This window comes from Arachis hypogaea, chromosome 9 (assembly GCF_003086295.3).
Source record: "Arachis hypogaea cultivar Tifrunner chromosome 9, arahy.Tifrunner.gnm2.J5K5, whole genome shotgun sequence".
NCBI lineage: Eukaryota > Viridiplantae > Streptophyta > Magnoliopsida > Fabales > Fabaceae > Arachis > Arachis hypogaea.
Window position 1 is genome coordinate 6,338,170 of NC_092044.1, and position 16,904 is coordinate 6,355,073.

At 31.3% G+C, this 16,904-nt stretch overlaps 1 long non-coding RNA gene across 2 annotated transcripts; it reads left to right on the forward strand.

The window, feature by feature from the left end:
- Positions 1–3,181: 3,181 nt before the first annotated feature.
- Positions 3,182–7,536, forward strand: LOC112710136 (uncharacterized). 2 transcript variants are annotated; one of them, XR_011865301.1, is made up of 8 exons: positions 3,182–3,417; positions 3,575–3,647; positions 4,350–4,397; positions 4,522–4,858; positions 5,176–5,263; positions 6,164–6,308; positions 6,422–6,481; positions 7,303–7,536. It is a non-coding gene; the product is annotated as an uncharacterized lncRNA (long non-coding RNA). The 2 variants fall into 2 exon arrangements; XR_003156699.3 differs by lacking the exon at positions 3,182–3,417 and having other exon boundaries at positions 3,499–3,647.
- The last annotated feature ends 9,368 nt before the right edge of the window (positions 7,537–16,904 follow it).

The window sequence follows — 16,904 nt, forward strand, 5'->3', positions numbered from 1 at the left end:
TACCTTTTTAAGTTTCAAATTAAAGGTTTAATTATTCAGTTGTTTTCTATAATTTTATAAAATTTTTAATTAATTTTTTATATTTTTTTAATTTGATTTTTATATCAAATTTTTTTAATTAGTCATTTATAATAATAATTGACTTAATTGTATAGGAATTAATAAAAAAATTAGTATAAAAATTTAAATAAAAAAATATAGGGACTCAATTAAAAAAAATGAGTACAAGAACTTAATTAAAAAAAAATATAAACATCTAATTAAAAATTTTGTAAAATTATAGAGACCAATAAAATAATTAAATTTAAATTAAATAATGTTGAAAACTTGAAATAATCTACTGTCATATTCAGAAGGATGAGATTTATAATAACAAAGTTGGTATGATCTAGAAAGGTTCGAATAGATTTCTTTGAGATTTTATGATCTAATCTTTTTAGAAAACAATGTAATAAAAAATTGAAAAAAAAAACGTATATGGTTCAACTAATTAAATTAAAAAAATTTTAAGTGGCCAACATTATTTTTATTTTTATTTTATATTTGAGCTAATACTATTTACTAGCTAATTTTCTTATTTTTTATATTAAATAAAATTCTTAATTCCCTAACATTCTCTATTAATTAAATTAATGTTAAATACAAATCTTTGTATAAACAAAATTTTATCCTGATGATAAATTGATCAGTTTATGATAATTGAAATTCTATTAAATATTAAACCAACGCAGGTTGAATTCTTGATTCTTTGTATGTATTGTAAATAATATATTTTTTTTAATTGAACAAAAAGTTATAATTATTATGCAGTTAAAATCAATCGTTGTATATACGGCAAGTGAAAATTTGTCGGTTTTTCTATTTAATTTGAAAAATGTTACATATTTAACATTTTTTATTTTTTTAATGCATATTAGTTAACTCTCCTTTTTTACGTATTAGACCATTTAATGATAATAAATAAAAAGAATTATGTCAAAAAATAGAACCAAATGCATACTAAGTCCAAGTAGAGGTGTGTAAAGGGAGTTATATATATAATGTAATAATAAAATTTAGAGTAATATTTTAAAGAAAACTACAGAGAGACAATGAGAATAATAAACAATGTAAATAATAGAATAAAAAATTAAAAATAATTAATTTAATTAATTTTTAATTATTTCAGATTTTAAATTTAAAAAAAATAAGAAATTGTAAATGATGCAATTACACTCAGTATTATGCTAACTTTCTTTTTTCAAAGTGTAATATATTTTTATTTTATTAAATTAATTTTAGAATTTATTATTCACATTATTTACAAAATTATTATTTACTTAACAAAATCGTTATTTTAAATCAATCTTCAAATATTTTTTAGTCAGAAAATTTAATTATTAACAAATTTTATTGACTAAATTTATTTTTGACCTTTTATTTTATTCGGCAAATCAATTTTCACGTCAAATTTTAGTAAAAAATTAGATAAAATTTCTATCGTTATTGAATAAAAAAAATTCCTATTAAAAGTATTCTTTTATATAGATGATGACCAATCTGATATAAAAATTAATTTGTCTATCAAAATAAAATTGAGTACTAATTTAATAATTAAAATTTATTAAAAACTAAAACAGTTTACTAAAAGATATTTAAAAATTGATTTAGAATATTACTCTAAAATTTATATTTCTGCTTCACGTAAAAGTTGATATAAAATAAATTAAAAGGTGGTTGTGGTTGTTGTTAACGGTAAGTCGGCAATGCCCGAATCAGCCCCTCCTCCTAGGATAAGCCCATTGCTTGGTTAAAAAAAATACGTAAATAGAGAATTTAGTTAATATGCTTATTAAAGGTATATATTAAGTTTATAAATTAAAAAAATTATTAAAAACATAAAAAAATTATTAATAATAAATTTATTATATACTCTTAAAACACGTATTAACTAAATTCATAAATAAATCCCATTCTTCGGAGCAAGTCTTGCTAATCTATTAAATTCAAATATTTCCATAGTTGCATTGACTATTGTACAAAACGACAACACCCACCACACATTTTTCTTTTCTCCATTTTCTCTTTTACGTTTTTTTATTATTTATTTTCTTGGTTAACTTTTTCTTCTATCATGGTGTATTTACTATCGATTCTTGATAATGATGTATAGCTCATCTGGTCTAGGTATATTAGACTCACTTGTATTTATCAATTATTTATGTGTAATTAAATTAGTTATAATAATTACAATAGCTACTAGTTAGAATAAATTTTATTTTTTAATTACTTGTATATAAAATTAATCTCTCTCATTTATTTCTTAATAAAATAAAATTATCTTTTTCTATTTTTTAAAATTATTAGTTTAACATAATATCAGAAGAAATTTTTTAATCCTTACTTTTTGCTTTCACTTTCGCTCTCAACATTATTTTTTCTACTCTCTTTAAACTTCTTCTAGAATCTTTTTGCTATATATCGATTTTTACATCTATAACAAACCCCTTCTTTCTTGTTCTAACTGATTAATCAAACTTGGTGCTAGTAATACAGTAACTTATAATTTTTCATTCTCTGAAATTTTTTATTTAACAATGAATTCGTCTTCGCTTAAAAAGGAAGAAATATATATACAATGGCATTGAAAGAAAGAATAGATAATATTCGATACCTCTAAAAATATTCGGATGCTTTAATTTAATAAGAAGAATGTAAGATGAGTTAAATATATTCAAAGTGAATAGCATATATTTATTATTTTGTTTTATTTTTTGTTAGAATTAATTTTTTTTTGATACATTATCAGTCAGGAATGGACCTAGGCCTAGGGTAATGGGAGACACTTGCCCCGCTCTTATTTTATTTTTTACTTTTTAAATATAAATATAATACGTTTCTATTTTAAATTTTAAAAGACTCCATTATAAATAAATTAAATTCGATCATTTAAAGTTTAAAATTTATTTTATTTTTTTTATTATTTTGACTATTAATTAATCTAATCAAATTTAGTCTTAGTCACTACAAAAAAAAAAAGGTTTAAAATGGCATTAATAAAATGGCGGTTTTATAAATCTGCCATAATATTCGGATATAATGGCATAATCTGTTATTGCCGTAATGAGTTTGTGCAAAATGGCGGTTTTCAATGATTATGGCGGTTTAAAATCGCCCTTATCTGGGGCCATGATTTTAAAATACCTACACACTATCTGATTCCAACCCTAATTGAAGAAATAACGCGCTGCCGCATACACTGTTTCTGTAAGGATCTACTCCGGCGCGATCTGTTCCAGCGACAACTCTCTCCACCAAGGATCTCCTCAGCCGCGTTCTCCTCCGACTAGAATCTCCTCACCGTTCACCGCCATCGTTCATCTCCTCGCCGCTGCCTTCAATGAGCTTCTACGATCTTGTTCTGGCTTCGATCTAAAGGTTAGCCATCGCCACTCATCTCCTTTGCTGCTTCGTTTATCACCTCGCCGCTGCAAGCAACATTGTTGCTGCTTTAGCGAACTTCGACAAATCTCTTCACTTTTGTAATTACGTCCTTGTTCTCACCGTCGAGAACTTCCTCGAGCGCCACCTCCAGACTCTCGTCTTCAATCCCAGCATGGCCAAGTCAATCCACCACGCCAGGTTCTGATCCGCCAGCGCCACATTAGGTCTTCCTTTCTTCTGTTCACTTTTTTTCTGAAAGTTAGGGTTTTTAAATTCCTAATTTAATATCAATTGTTGTTTGCTTTTGCTTACTGTCAAATTACGAATCTAATTTCCTTGATTTCTAGGCTTTTGATAAAATTTTCTAATGTTAGATTAACCTCTCTGTATAATTGCTCTTAGATATATAATATCAGTATTACTGAAGGCATAGGATCATCACAATTCCAGTTAGATCTTCTATAATTGCTCTTAGATTTTTTCACTCAAAAATCTAACCAGAATGCCTTATTAGCTTAAAAATATTTTGAAAATATTAAATTTTGTGATTATAGAAAATTTGTTCAATATAAAATTAGGCGGATAATTGCTTTTGAGCATTTTTGTTTGCTGAAGTAGGAGATCTAATGTTATGTTTTGATCTTTGATTTAGTAATTGAAAGTTGAAACACTTGCCTGATTTGCTTTCTATATGCATGTACTAATATAATTGCAAGAATGTAATTGGATCTTATGGAAAATCAATTCTGCATAGTTAATAAAGTACATAAAAGATAATATAATATATTATACAAAATCGGTACATAAGGACACTATTATAATTTGATCTTTTGATGTCTGTCAGCTATGACAATTCAGATGCGTTAGTATGTACAATAAATAATGAATTTGCTAAGGCTTTATTTTCATTGTTGTTTTGAACACAGAACTTGCTAAAAAAGTTCCACAAGGGTCATCCAAAAGTCAGAACTCAGGTTCATCTAGAAGTCCTTTGCACCGTTCTATTTTTTCTTACAGTTATTTTTATTATCATTTGAATATATTTAAATGGAAGTTTAGGGTAACCAAATGTATTCTTCAAATCTTTTTAATGTGTAGATTAGCATTGCTGTGGCTGCATTGGCTGTGCATGTGCCTGCTGAAGATTGGGGAGATGGTGGTATAGTGAAATGGCTTAGGGACGAGATGGATTCTCATCCGGAATATATACCAGGATTCTTGGAGTTACTAACAGTTTTGCCAGAGGTCATAGTATGATATGTGTGATTATGTGTCATCTCTTCATTTTATTAATGAGACAAATGCCTAAAGTTTGAGTTACTAAGTGACAAGTTGTTATAATTTTCAAAGTTGCTGCCTTGTCGGATAGTATTTTTTTCTTGGTTATCATTCAGGTTCTTGAAGCGTTTGCTTTGTGGCTTCGCCTAAAGCATGGGTACTAATTTTTTTCTACCTCTTTGCATATTGGAGTGTTCGGCTAAGTTGTTTTTATTGAATGTATTAATATATTATTCTGATCAAGATTAATTATTCAAGAACTGTTTTGTATAAATGAATCATCTGAATTGTGTAGCATATTGGAGGAGGCTTGTCAGATGAGTGTGCTTTACTGTCAAGCATTTAGTTAACTTTTACAATTATTTATACGTCTTCGTTAAGCAATTGGCACATGAGAGAATCAGTTTATGTAGATTATTACTTTGTAGTTCTGTACTGATATTTCCAATTTATAATATGTCTTAAATCATGTAGCCAAAACAGGAAATTAAAGGGGATCTTGATCATGGTAAGAGGGTATTGCAGTGCTCTTAACAAAATCTAACCTGATGCCATACCCAAGGTATGTTTATTCTATTCTGTTTTCCATGGAATCAGTCATATTCTATGCTCATCTGATTTATATTATGATGATTCTGAGTGATTAAAACTAGATTCATATGCATCATGATACAGAGCAGTAGTAGTTGGTGCTTCTAAGAAAGTGCCAAAATATCGCATGTATAAAATTTTATTCTATTATATATGGAAAAATATAAAAATAAACGCTACATGTCTCAGTATTAAATTAAAGTTCACTGATTAAATTTTGCTATTAAAAAAGAAGGGCTATGTGATTGGTGGCACTTGTTTTATGGCGTCTTTGTTAATTGTTTAAGTTGTTCGTAGATGAAACATATTATATAAAATTTAGATCAAAGAAAGGTACATGACTACTTAAGATTTAAGAAGATACTAAAGCTAAATGCTACATTATTATTAGTAGTACATTTGATTAGCCCCACTAAAATAGTCAAGCACCCTAGTTCGTACAATATAAAAATACTAAGTTAAATAATATCTCTAGATTATTTACTAATGGATTATATATTAGAAGTTATTAATAATCTAATTAACCAAGCTAATAATTAAGCCTTAGCTTGCATTTACAGTTTACCATCTTGATGTTCAGCGCATTTGCTATACTTGAAAGAGATTTCAAGTTCACGATATGAATTTGTTCAATACTAGTACTTAGTAAATACTATATGTATCTCATATGATGACTTGTTTCAGATTTTTTTTATTATTATAAAAGAAATGATAAATGAAAGTATTATAAAAGAGATTGGGGCTTCTCACTTTTTTTTTCATTATTACTTAGCTGGTGGAAGAGGCATGAATTCAATTAGCAGCTTGTGTTGAAATGATAAATGAAAGTATTACTGCATTTTCACTCCATTTTCTCCTTGTGTTGCTGCAGTCAAGGATGTGGTCTTGAAATTGAACCTGCTTCTCACAAAAGAACAAGCTATTGGTTTCCGTTGCTGCTGGAGTCAAGCTCCATGATCTTCAGGTTTCTCAATGCATTAGTTGGTTTTGGACTATTTGACAGAGGATTCCTTGTGGTACATATAACACCAGCCCCACTTACTGCATTATTAATAGTGAAATTCACAATTATTTTCTCATCACTAATATAGTTTAGTATATTATTCTGAATCTGAACTATTTGTGTTAGGTTGGGAGCTGAGTTGAAATTGGAATTCCCATGCTAATACTGTTTATAGCCTTATCTCAGGTACACTTCAAAAGTAGGCAATAATGAATTAGTATTCTCTTGTATCTATCTTTCTTAAGGCATATAATTTTCTGTCAAAACAAGCATGATAATATCACAATCCAATAGTTTAACTTAGGCAATACACAATTGAACCAATATCAATCATTCACGTTTAACTTTGTTTACACTTATACTTTGCCTTCTTCAAACCTAAACCAAACTCTATTTGATTTGTATTATGCTTCTTAGTTATAATTCACATTTTATATATACTTATTAATTATTATATTTTCAACTATTATTTTGGTGTTCCTGTGAGATCAACTAATGTTAGTAGGTTACATATAGCAGTAGCGCCTATTAACAAAATTAAATTATTTGCTTGAAACGGCTTTTAATCTATATGCACGACTTAATAAAAATATTACAACAATAATAGGTGTAACTTCAATTTAAAACCATGATTTCTGCATTAGCTTGTGCTAAGTAACAAAAAATTCTCAGCAATATTGATGCTTGTGGGGCATGAAAATATAGGGAGCAGTTTGCATGCATGGATGATGAGTTAGTTTGCTTATTTAATTGTTAATTAATGAATAAGAAGGTTATCTCACATTGATGAAGCATATGAATTTTCTTTAGAGATCAGAATTAATTAGCATATGATTTTTTTTTTAATTTAACGTGTATGATGAGTGTTTGAAATCTTTCTCATATTTAATTTGCTCTTATATGTGAATTTTTTTAGATGAATTCAAATTCATAAATATCCACTTATTATTAATATATGCCTTTTTCTTGTATTTTTTGTGCTCATAATAATTATATTTTTGTTGTAGAGATTGGATCAGGAGATTGAGATTCCATCACCAAAAGAGTTAGGAAGTAGATTTTTTGGAGCAAGCAACAAGGAAGCATGACCTTGTTTGATATGTTTAGACGTATATTAAGGAGTATATTAAGGATTATATGTTAAGACATATTATTAAAAAATGTTACTTTGATACTTTATTTTTGGATTATGACTTTTGGATCATGTATGAATAAAAAATTATGTTATGATGTTTGATTTATGGCTATGCCTTTTGGTTATTACGAGATTTTTAAGTGAGTTTCGAAAATATCACTTTAAATTGGTGGTTTCGATCTTATTTTAAAAAGTATAAAATTGTCATCATAATTTGATACAAACGGCAGTTAGAAACCCCCTTATTTTAAATGAAAACGATGCCATTATACGCTAGTAAAAACGGCGGTTAAAAACTGCCATTTTAAACGAAAATGATGCCATTATAACCGGGTAAAAACGGCGGTTAGAAACTGCCATTTTAAATCCAAAAGATGCCATTATAACCTGGTAAAAATGGCGGTTATAATGGTAAAAATGGCGGTTAAAAACCGTCATTTTAAATGGAAATGATGCCACAACATCCTGGTAAAAACGGCGGTTATAACTGCCATTTTAAATAATTCAAAAACCGCCATTTTAACCCTCAAAAAACCGCCGTATTAACCTCTGGTAATTGTGGCGGTTTTCTGAAAACCGCCGTAATAACCAGAATGGCGCCCAGAATAACGGCGTTTCTTGGAGGCGCCATTTTCGGTAATAATGGCGGTTCTAACCGCCGTAATTACCAAAAATAACCGCCGTTTTAACCCTGTTTTTTTTTGTAGTGCGTCTATTCTTAAATTCTAGCTATTACCACTTTTTTATTCTCTTAAACTCTTTTCTCAATTTTATATTTTCAACCTTCTTTTTCTATTTATTGTCTAGTGGTATTTTCTCTTCATCAAAAGATAAATTTTAAATTCTCTATTTTTTTTATATATCTCTCTATAACTATATGTATCTTTCAATTTCATTGTTTCTCTTTTTGATATTTTAAATTACAATTTTTAATTGTAACAATTATAATTTAGGTATTAATCTAATTTTTTATTCTCTTTATGAATTTATATATTTTATTTTATTCTCAATTTAGTGATCTTTATTATTTATTTATTTATCTTTCGTTTTATTTTATTATATGTAATTATGTTGCATATAAATTTTTAAAGTCAATTAATCAATTAGGTCCCTTTTTTTGGGAGTTAACATGAGCATCCATAAAAGGTGGGAGTATATATAATATGATGATCGTAAGAACCGGAGTTTTTACGAATAAAATCAGTTAAATGCTCAAATTAGATTCCAGAAAGTTAGAATGAGAATTTGGGGATTTAAATATGATTTTTGGACTCAGTAGGTCTTTCTAAGTCAGAAAATGTGTTTTTTGCGAAAAATCGTGAAAACCGCGAACCGGCAGTTGGATCGGTCGAATCGATTTAAGTCTGCTCGGTACTATGAGAGAAAAAGTGAACAACAGTCAAAAACTTTAGAAAGATATTAGAAATAGAAAACCAGGCATTAGTGTTAAAGGTTTGGCCCAAAGTTGGGTCGAACGGGCTAAAACGCTAATGGGTTGGATCGGGCCCAAGTCCAACATATATAAGGGTTCATTACCCTTCACCCATAAACACACACACACCAGCTACAAGGAGAAGAGAAGAGAGAAGAGCACTATTCACTTCTCCATTCAATCCGCGATATCTTGAGCTACGGTGCTCCGATTCACGTGCCGTCAGTGGCTACGCAAAGCTCTCGCCGAGCCCGTCCTTTCTATCTAAGAATTGTGGTAAGTTCCTCGAGTTTTCCTGCCCAATTTTTGTGTCTTTGAGAATTTCGAGTTTTAGGTTTGATTTTGAGTGAAATCTTGTGTCTTGGGTGTTTTAGGTACATTCTAGCACTTGATTGTGGGTGATTTTAACTTCCAAAACTGTTGGATAAGGTAAGAGCTCTTGAAACCTTTGTGAGATTATGTTTATGTTGAGTCCTAGATTGATTAGTGATGTTTGGTGTGTATATAGCTTGTTTGTTGTGAGTTTGGAGCTTGTTGGTGATTGTTGGAAGCTTGGATTGTGTTGGAAAGCTTGTTGGTGATCTTTGTGGTGCTCGTTGTGGGTTAAGGACATTTTGGAAATCGGCCAAGGTATGATTTCGATTTTTTCTATGTAGTGTATAATATTCATGGACACTTAAACTAGTGACCCATAGGATAGAAATAAATTATAATAGTTGTTGAGGTGTTGAATTTGATGCATGATGATTAATATTGATATATTGAGGATGAATATTTGTGTGTGATTTTGGTGTGTGAGGATAACTTGAAAGAAGATGAAGATAATATGGAATTTTGAGATAGGGAATATGTGAATTTGATAGTGATTGTTGGTATTTAAGGATTATGTTGTTTGATGTTGGATATGTAATTTATTGTTGTTGATATGGTTGATGAGTTGATGATTTTTGGAATAGGTTGATAAATCATGATGTTGATATTGGTAAAGAGGGTGTGAGAGTTTGAAATTGAAATGAAATGGGATTGATTTTAGTATCACATAATTGAGGTTTGGTGGTTGGGAATGGTATAATATGCTATAAAGGGTATGTTATAATAGAAATTAGAGTTTGAAGTGGTTTTGGTTGGAAATGTTGGTAATATTGAAGTTTTGAGACTTTTGGTAAAAGTAGGTTTTTGATGAACTTTGTCTGATCATAAGAATTTCAGGATTTCTGATATGTGCGCACGCACAATCCTGCGAAATTCTCAATCTGTGTGGATGCACAGATCTGTGCATACGCACAGGCAGGAAAAGGTTCTCTGCTTGCAGCGTTAGCACAGCTTGTGCGCATGCACATCAATGAAGAATTACGACCTGTGCGCACGCACAGCCCTGTGCGCACGCACAAGTCGGGAAGGGTCGTCTATTGGGGGCACTCGCACAGCTTGTGCGAGTGAACAGGCTTGTAAATTTTAGTACCTGTGCGTACGTATATCCCTATGCGTACGCACACTTTCAAAATCTTCCTGTGCGTACGCACACATCCTGTTTCACAAATTTAAACTTTGTTTTCAACTATTTCACCTTCCCAACAAGGTTGTAAGCTTCTATACCACCATGTTAAGTCTTTTGGGCTTAAGTTTGAGTATGAGGACGTGGGAAAAGTCGTAGGAGAATTTTATTTGGGTTTTTCGTTAGAAGTTAGAAGACGGAGGCTTAAGTTTCTGGGGTATTGATGATGAGTTTGGTATAGTGCGAAAGAAGAATGGTGGATGAATTGAGAAATTAACGAACTAGCGAGTTCGGAATAGAAAGTCATGAATAGATGATGGTTGTGATGAGTTGAAGACTTAGAAATGAATGATTATGGTTGATGGAATGAGAATGAGTGGAAGTGCGCTATGAGGAGTGGTCTCTGAGTTCGATTTCATGATTCCTATACGTATTGCTATCCGTCGTAGGGACTGTGGCAGTATCCCGCCTATGTTCGGATGGGAGGCTTGAAGCTGAGCTTCTCACTCATATTGATTGCTCCAAAGGAAGGTGGTAGGGCATGCTCCCTCGGAATATTTCCCTCTGAAAGGAGAAGGTGGTAGGGTACTCTCCCTCGGAATTTTCCTCTTGAGCATAGGTTTCTCTCTGATTGGAAGGTGGTAGGGCACTAACCCACGGAATCATGCGACAACCAGAGGAAGGTGGTAGGACACGCTCCCTCAGAATATTTTCCTCTGAAAGGAGAAGATGGTAGGGCACTCTCCCTCGGAATTTTTCCTCCTTATGCGCAATAGAGAGACTAATCCGGCCGGGAGTTGTCGACCGGATTTGCCGTCGGGTTTGGCATAATAACCAACATGTGATATCACAGCCATTAGGACAGACATTCATCATATGCATATTCTATATGTTTGCTTGCTTTGATTACTTGAGCTTGCCTAATTGTATAATATGCCTACTTGCTTCTTGAATTACTTGTTATATATTTGAATATTACCTGTGTTTTTCTTACTTGCTTTATCTGTGCTTGTCTGGTGCTGAGGAGGTTAGGTAGGCGGTGGCGATGGGATCGCACAGAAGGTAGGTTGGTGAAGGCTGTAGGACAGCGGTGAATCTTTAGATTAGAAAATCCCTTAAGTTAGATTACCCTCTAAGTTATGATAAGCTTTTAAGTTATGTTAAGGTTTTATATATGTTTTACTATTTTTTTAGTATGCCTTAAGATTGAATCTTGTGATGGATATGAAGTTTAGGATTGCCTTTGGCCTCCCAGGGTCTTATATCCTACATCACTGGGCACTGTTACCATACTAAGAACCTTCGGTTCTCATACCATATCTCTGTTGTGTTTTTCAGCTGTAGATCGCAACCCACCTTTGTGAGTTATTTTGGTTGGTGACAGGAGCGGAGGATTCAGATATCTTTCGGAGTCTTTTGATTTATTTTGTATATGTCTCTCACTTTTGTATTTTGCTTTGCCTAGAGGCTTGTATTTGAGAGAACAAAATTTGTATAAACTGTTTTCACTGTCAGGTTTTCAGTAGGTCTGTATATTTGGCTAGCCGGCTTAAACTCCACGAGCCGTGGCTAGTTTCTTATGATATTACACTATTATACTATTATCTTTGTTATATCGCATCTGTTTCTTATGCTTTAAGTTAGTAGTTCCGCTAGTACGTTATGCGTTTTTGAAATCCTAATTTTGAGTTATATCTTTCATCAGACTTCTAGATAATATTATTCCTTCTTTATATTATATGTATGAGTTTAAAATGGTCGTAATCCTTGATTAACCTTTGTTTTACGATGTGAGGTAAAATTTAGGTTAATTGGGGTGTTACAATGATGATTGATGAGAGTGCTTCTGCTGTCCATTTAGATTTGACTGCAGCTTACTTATGGTTGGACGAAGTTTTCTGAAGAGATAAAGACGATTTTTGGTACAATGGTAAAGTATAAAGTCTTTTTGATTTCAAATGAAAAAATTATTTTTTTTGGTTCAAGTTCATCATGAGAAAAATATTATTTTGTTTACTTATGTTTATTAGTTATTTGACTTGGTAACTTAGCAAGTATATTAATTGGCACTTAGAAGACCTTTCTATATATATAATATATATTATTAGCTTATTCTCCCTATATTGATTAAATTGAATTTAAATATTTAAATATTATTAGTGTGTGTTATATATTCTTCTTATTTCTTCAAATGTCATATAAATATAACAAAGGTAAAAAATATATTGTTTTAGATATAAAAAAAGAGAACCTAAGAAAAATTCAATAAGATGTTACTTTAGGTATTAAAAAAAGACAACTGCAAATAAACTTAGATAAGTATTACTTTAGGTCTATAAAAATGGCAACTTAAAAAATTATGGATAAGTTTTGCTTTAGATATATAAAGAAGACAACTTAAAAAAAATCTGAACAAGTGTTGTTTTAGGTATATGAAAAAACAATCAGAAAAAGTTTATACAAGTGTTGCTTTTGGTATATGAAAATATAACTTAAAAAAATCTAGAGAAGTATTGTTTTATGTATTAGAAAATACAACTCGTAGAAAGTGTTGCATAAAATCTTATCTAAAGTATTGTGTTTAGGTCTCTTAAGACAACCCTTTCGTAGAGTTGTTTTTTTTTTTTTTTAGAAAAGGTAACGTTTTTTGAAGGTTGCCATAAAAAGAATTCTCTTTGATACACAAAAATGTTGTCGTAGACAAAAAATAACGGGCGTATAACTAACTCCCCAAAAAACGTTTCGTATTGTCAAAAAGTATTACTTTTGATCAAAGACAACACTTTTTCGTATTATAAACAATGTTTTTAAAGGATTGTCTTGGTTTAAATTTGTTGTAGTAAATTATACTATTTTAGTTTGTTAGTTGATTTTTAAGTTCTTGCTTATAGGCAGCTGAGACTTTAACTCAAGTGGTAATTTATATGCTGCATCTGGTTGGGTTTAAATTTGGACCAATGCACCAAATATTAAAAAAAATTATATATTATATAGGTGAATATATAATATAAATATGTTGTAATACTTAAAATTAGAAATAATAAAATCTATATAACAAAAAAAATCTTGCTTAGAGGTTATGGTGAGGTAACACCTACTTGCTTAATTAGATGAGAAATATTGAAAATAGAAATGGAAAATAAAAAAAAAGTAAAATACACATCTAAATATGCCCTTATTTTACATGATCTGGTAAACATATTCCACACTCTCACCTAGGATTTCATCTAAATACTCTCTCTCTCTCTCACACACACACATTTTTGAGAATCACACTTTTTAATTTGTTACCGAATACATCTTTTTTAAACATGACTAGTCCGAAAGAAAGGGAAAAGTCAATGAGTCATTCTCCTTTATTTTCCTTCAATTCACACTATTGGATTATGTCATCAACTTTTGAAAAGGACCTCCAACGAAAGATTAATGATTAATTAATTATATAAGGTGGCTGCAACGATAGACAGTGGAGAAGGTGCAGGTATCCTTCCTACATGGAAAGAGTTATAAACTTATAACATGTCAAGTGGTAGAAATTAAATTATTGGATATTGCTAATTCATCAACTCACAATTATTCTACGTTAAATATTTGCTATTTTGTCCTTTTCAAGATTAAATTTTGAATTTGTACAAAATTTCTTAATTGTAAAGTCAAATAAATTATAAGAAATGAATTTCATAGTGAAAAATCATCAAAATCTCTTTTTGCTTTAATTAGTTTTTAACGACGGAATAAAATATCAAATTCATCTAACCTTTTATATATTAGACAAATTACGAAATAAAATATAAGACAAAGTAATATTTTACCTTGTAAATTTTCAGATAATTTATCCCTCGAACATATTATTTAAAAAAAAAACTAAAGAATAATTTGTCATTTGCTAAAACATATTAGAGACTATTTTTTTATAATTTATTTGAAACTAATTCATCTAATAATATTTCAAAAGTCAGAAATCGGTTTCTTATTTTTTTTATTAGATACTAATAATTTGTATAGAACAAATATCATTAATTATAACCTAATTTGGAGTTTCACTCTAAGAAAAATAAACTATATTTAAATTACAGAAAAGCTCTGCATACAAGCGCTAACGACTTGTATGCTTTACAAGTTAGTTAACACCCTAAAACCTAAAACGCGCTCCAATGGCTACGTCGTATACACGCGTTATATATAACTATCAAATTTAAAAGATTTGTTTCCTTCTTCGTTTTCCTTATTTGCAGATTTGCTTGTTCTTCTTCTCGCGAAGCTCCCCCTGGTTTCTTCGATCGTTCTTTTTTCCTCTTTTCTCACTCGTTTCTTCTTCGTCATTTACGTTAGTTCCTTTCTTTGTAACTCCAGCTTCGTTTTCTATTTGATTTTTTGTTTTCTGAAATCAAAGTTTGAACTCATTTTGAAGATAATGGATGATTCAACCTCAGATTGTCAGCTGAATCCAGGCGAAGTGGATTATGAATTTGAATCTAACGAAGTTTCTGAGGTTTGATTTACATAGGATTACTATGAATTTTGTTGCAGTAATTTGTATAGCATTGTGTAGGTGAATAATTCGGGAACATTGACTGTCAAACTAACGCATGAAGATAAATCTGTGGATTAAATGTAATGTATTAGTTTTGATTAATTTTCTGGAATTTATAGCAGACGATCAGGTGTAGATCAGAACTTTTTTGGGTGTATTTTTGAGGGAAGTGTGGGTGTATTTACAGTTTACTGGTTTTTCTGTTATTTTAACTCAGTTGTTGTGGTTTGAGTGTATCATATCAGACATGATTGGGTGTGTTTCTAGTTCTTGACATGGTGTATTCTACAGCCTGTGTATTTACAGTTTATGGCTTTTATTGTCACTTTAGTTGAGTTGTTGCGGTTCGGGTATATTATATCAGACATGATTGGGTGTATTTATAGTTTTTGACATGGTGTATTCTGCAACCTCTCTCTGTTGTTGATGACCAGTTTGTTCCGAAGGTTGGAATGACCTTTACCACCCTTGAAGATGCTGGAAAATTTTACAGGAACTACGCCAAGGCTGCAGGTTTCTCTACAAGAGTTTGGAGCACAAATAGGAAGGGAAACGAGATTAAGAATCAATTGATTACATGTAGCAGAGAGGGAAAATGGAAATCTAAAATATCTCCGACCGAGAAGACCAATCCGACAGCCGGTTTAAACTGTCCTGCAAGAATTTATATACATACATTGAAGGATGTCGGTGCTTGGATCATTTCAAAGGTTGTGCTGGATCATTCACACCCCTGCTGTCCAAGTAAAGCAGAGATGTTCAAACAGCACAGGAAACTAAGCATGTCCATTCGTCGTACAATAGAGAATAACGAATAGGCCGGTATCAGACCAAGCAAAACCTACCAATCATTTGTTGCGGCTGCCAGGGGTCACCGCGAGTTAAATTTTATCGAAAAAGACGTGAGAAATTACATTACCAGGGAAGTGCGAAATATTTCCGAACAAGAAGATGCAAAGGAATTCGAAAAATATTTGTTAAAAATGAAAGAGAAGAATCAGAATTTCTTTTTTGAGCTTGAACTCGAGGAGGATCAATCGATTAAGTTGGCTTTTTGGGCCGATGCAAGAAGTAGAGCTGCCTTTGAGTATTCCGGAGACGTCATTTCATTTGACACCACCTACAATACAAACAGGTAACAAACTGTCCCTGTTTATGATGCTAAATTAATGTATTTTTATGAATCCGCAGCAGAAGTGTATATTGGCTGTTTTTTGGGTGTATACGAAGCATTTGTTGGGTGTACCTAATGATTTTGCATTCTGCACTATGGTAATTTGTTTCAGGTATAACTTGGTCTGTGGTTCTTTTGTCGGGGTGAATCACCACGGTCAGTCAACACTTCTCGGATGCTCTTTGATGAAAAACGAAGAAATTGAATCATTCAAATGGTTATTTCAATGTTGGCTTCGTTGCATGGGAGGAAACGCTCCGAAAGGGTTTATCACCGATCAATGCGCATCAATGAAAGGGCTTTAGAGGCCTGTATGCCAACAACAATTCACCGTTGGTGTATTTGGCACATCATGAAGAAGATTCCAAGCAAATTAAACGGGTACAAGGGACATGCAGATATTGAACAAGAAATGAGCCAAGTTGTTTGGAACTCTCATAGCAAAGACTCATTCGATAAGAATTGGAATGATTTTCTGCTGAATTTTGGTCTTGTGGACAACAAGTGGCTTTCAGGTAATGTTTTTTTAAAATCTGCAGTAGAGGTGTAAATTGCATGTTTTATCGGGTGTATTTATAGTCTGTGTTTGGGTGTATTCTGCAGATCTGTATGAAGACCGTCATATATGGGTTCCTATCTATCTGGATCACCACTTCTGGGCAGGGATGAGAAGCACACAAAGGAGCGAGAGCATGCATTCATTTTTTAACAAGTTTATCACCCGGAACAGCTCGCTTATTCAGTTTGTCAAACAATACGATAATTACCTCGGAAGCAGGGAGCAAGCAGAGAGAGAATCAGATGCTGCAGATTTTCATACGGTCATACTGTGTGCAACC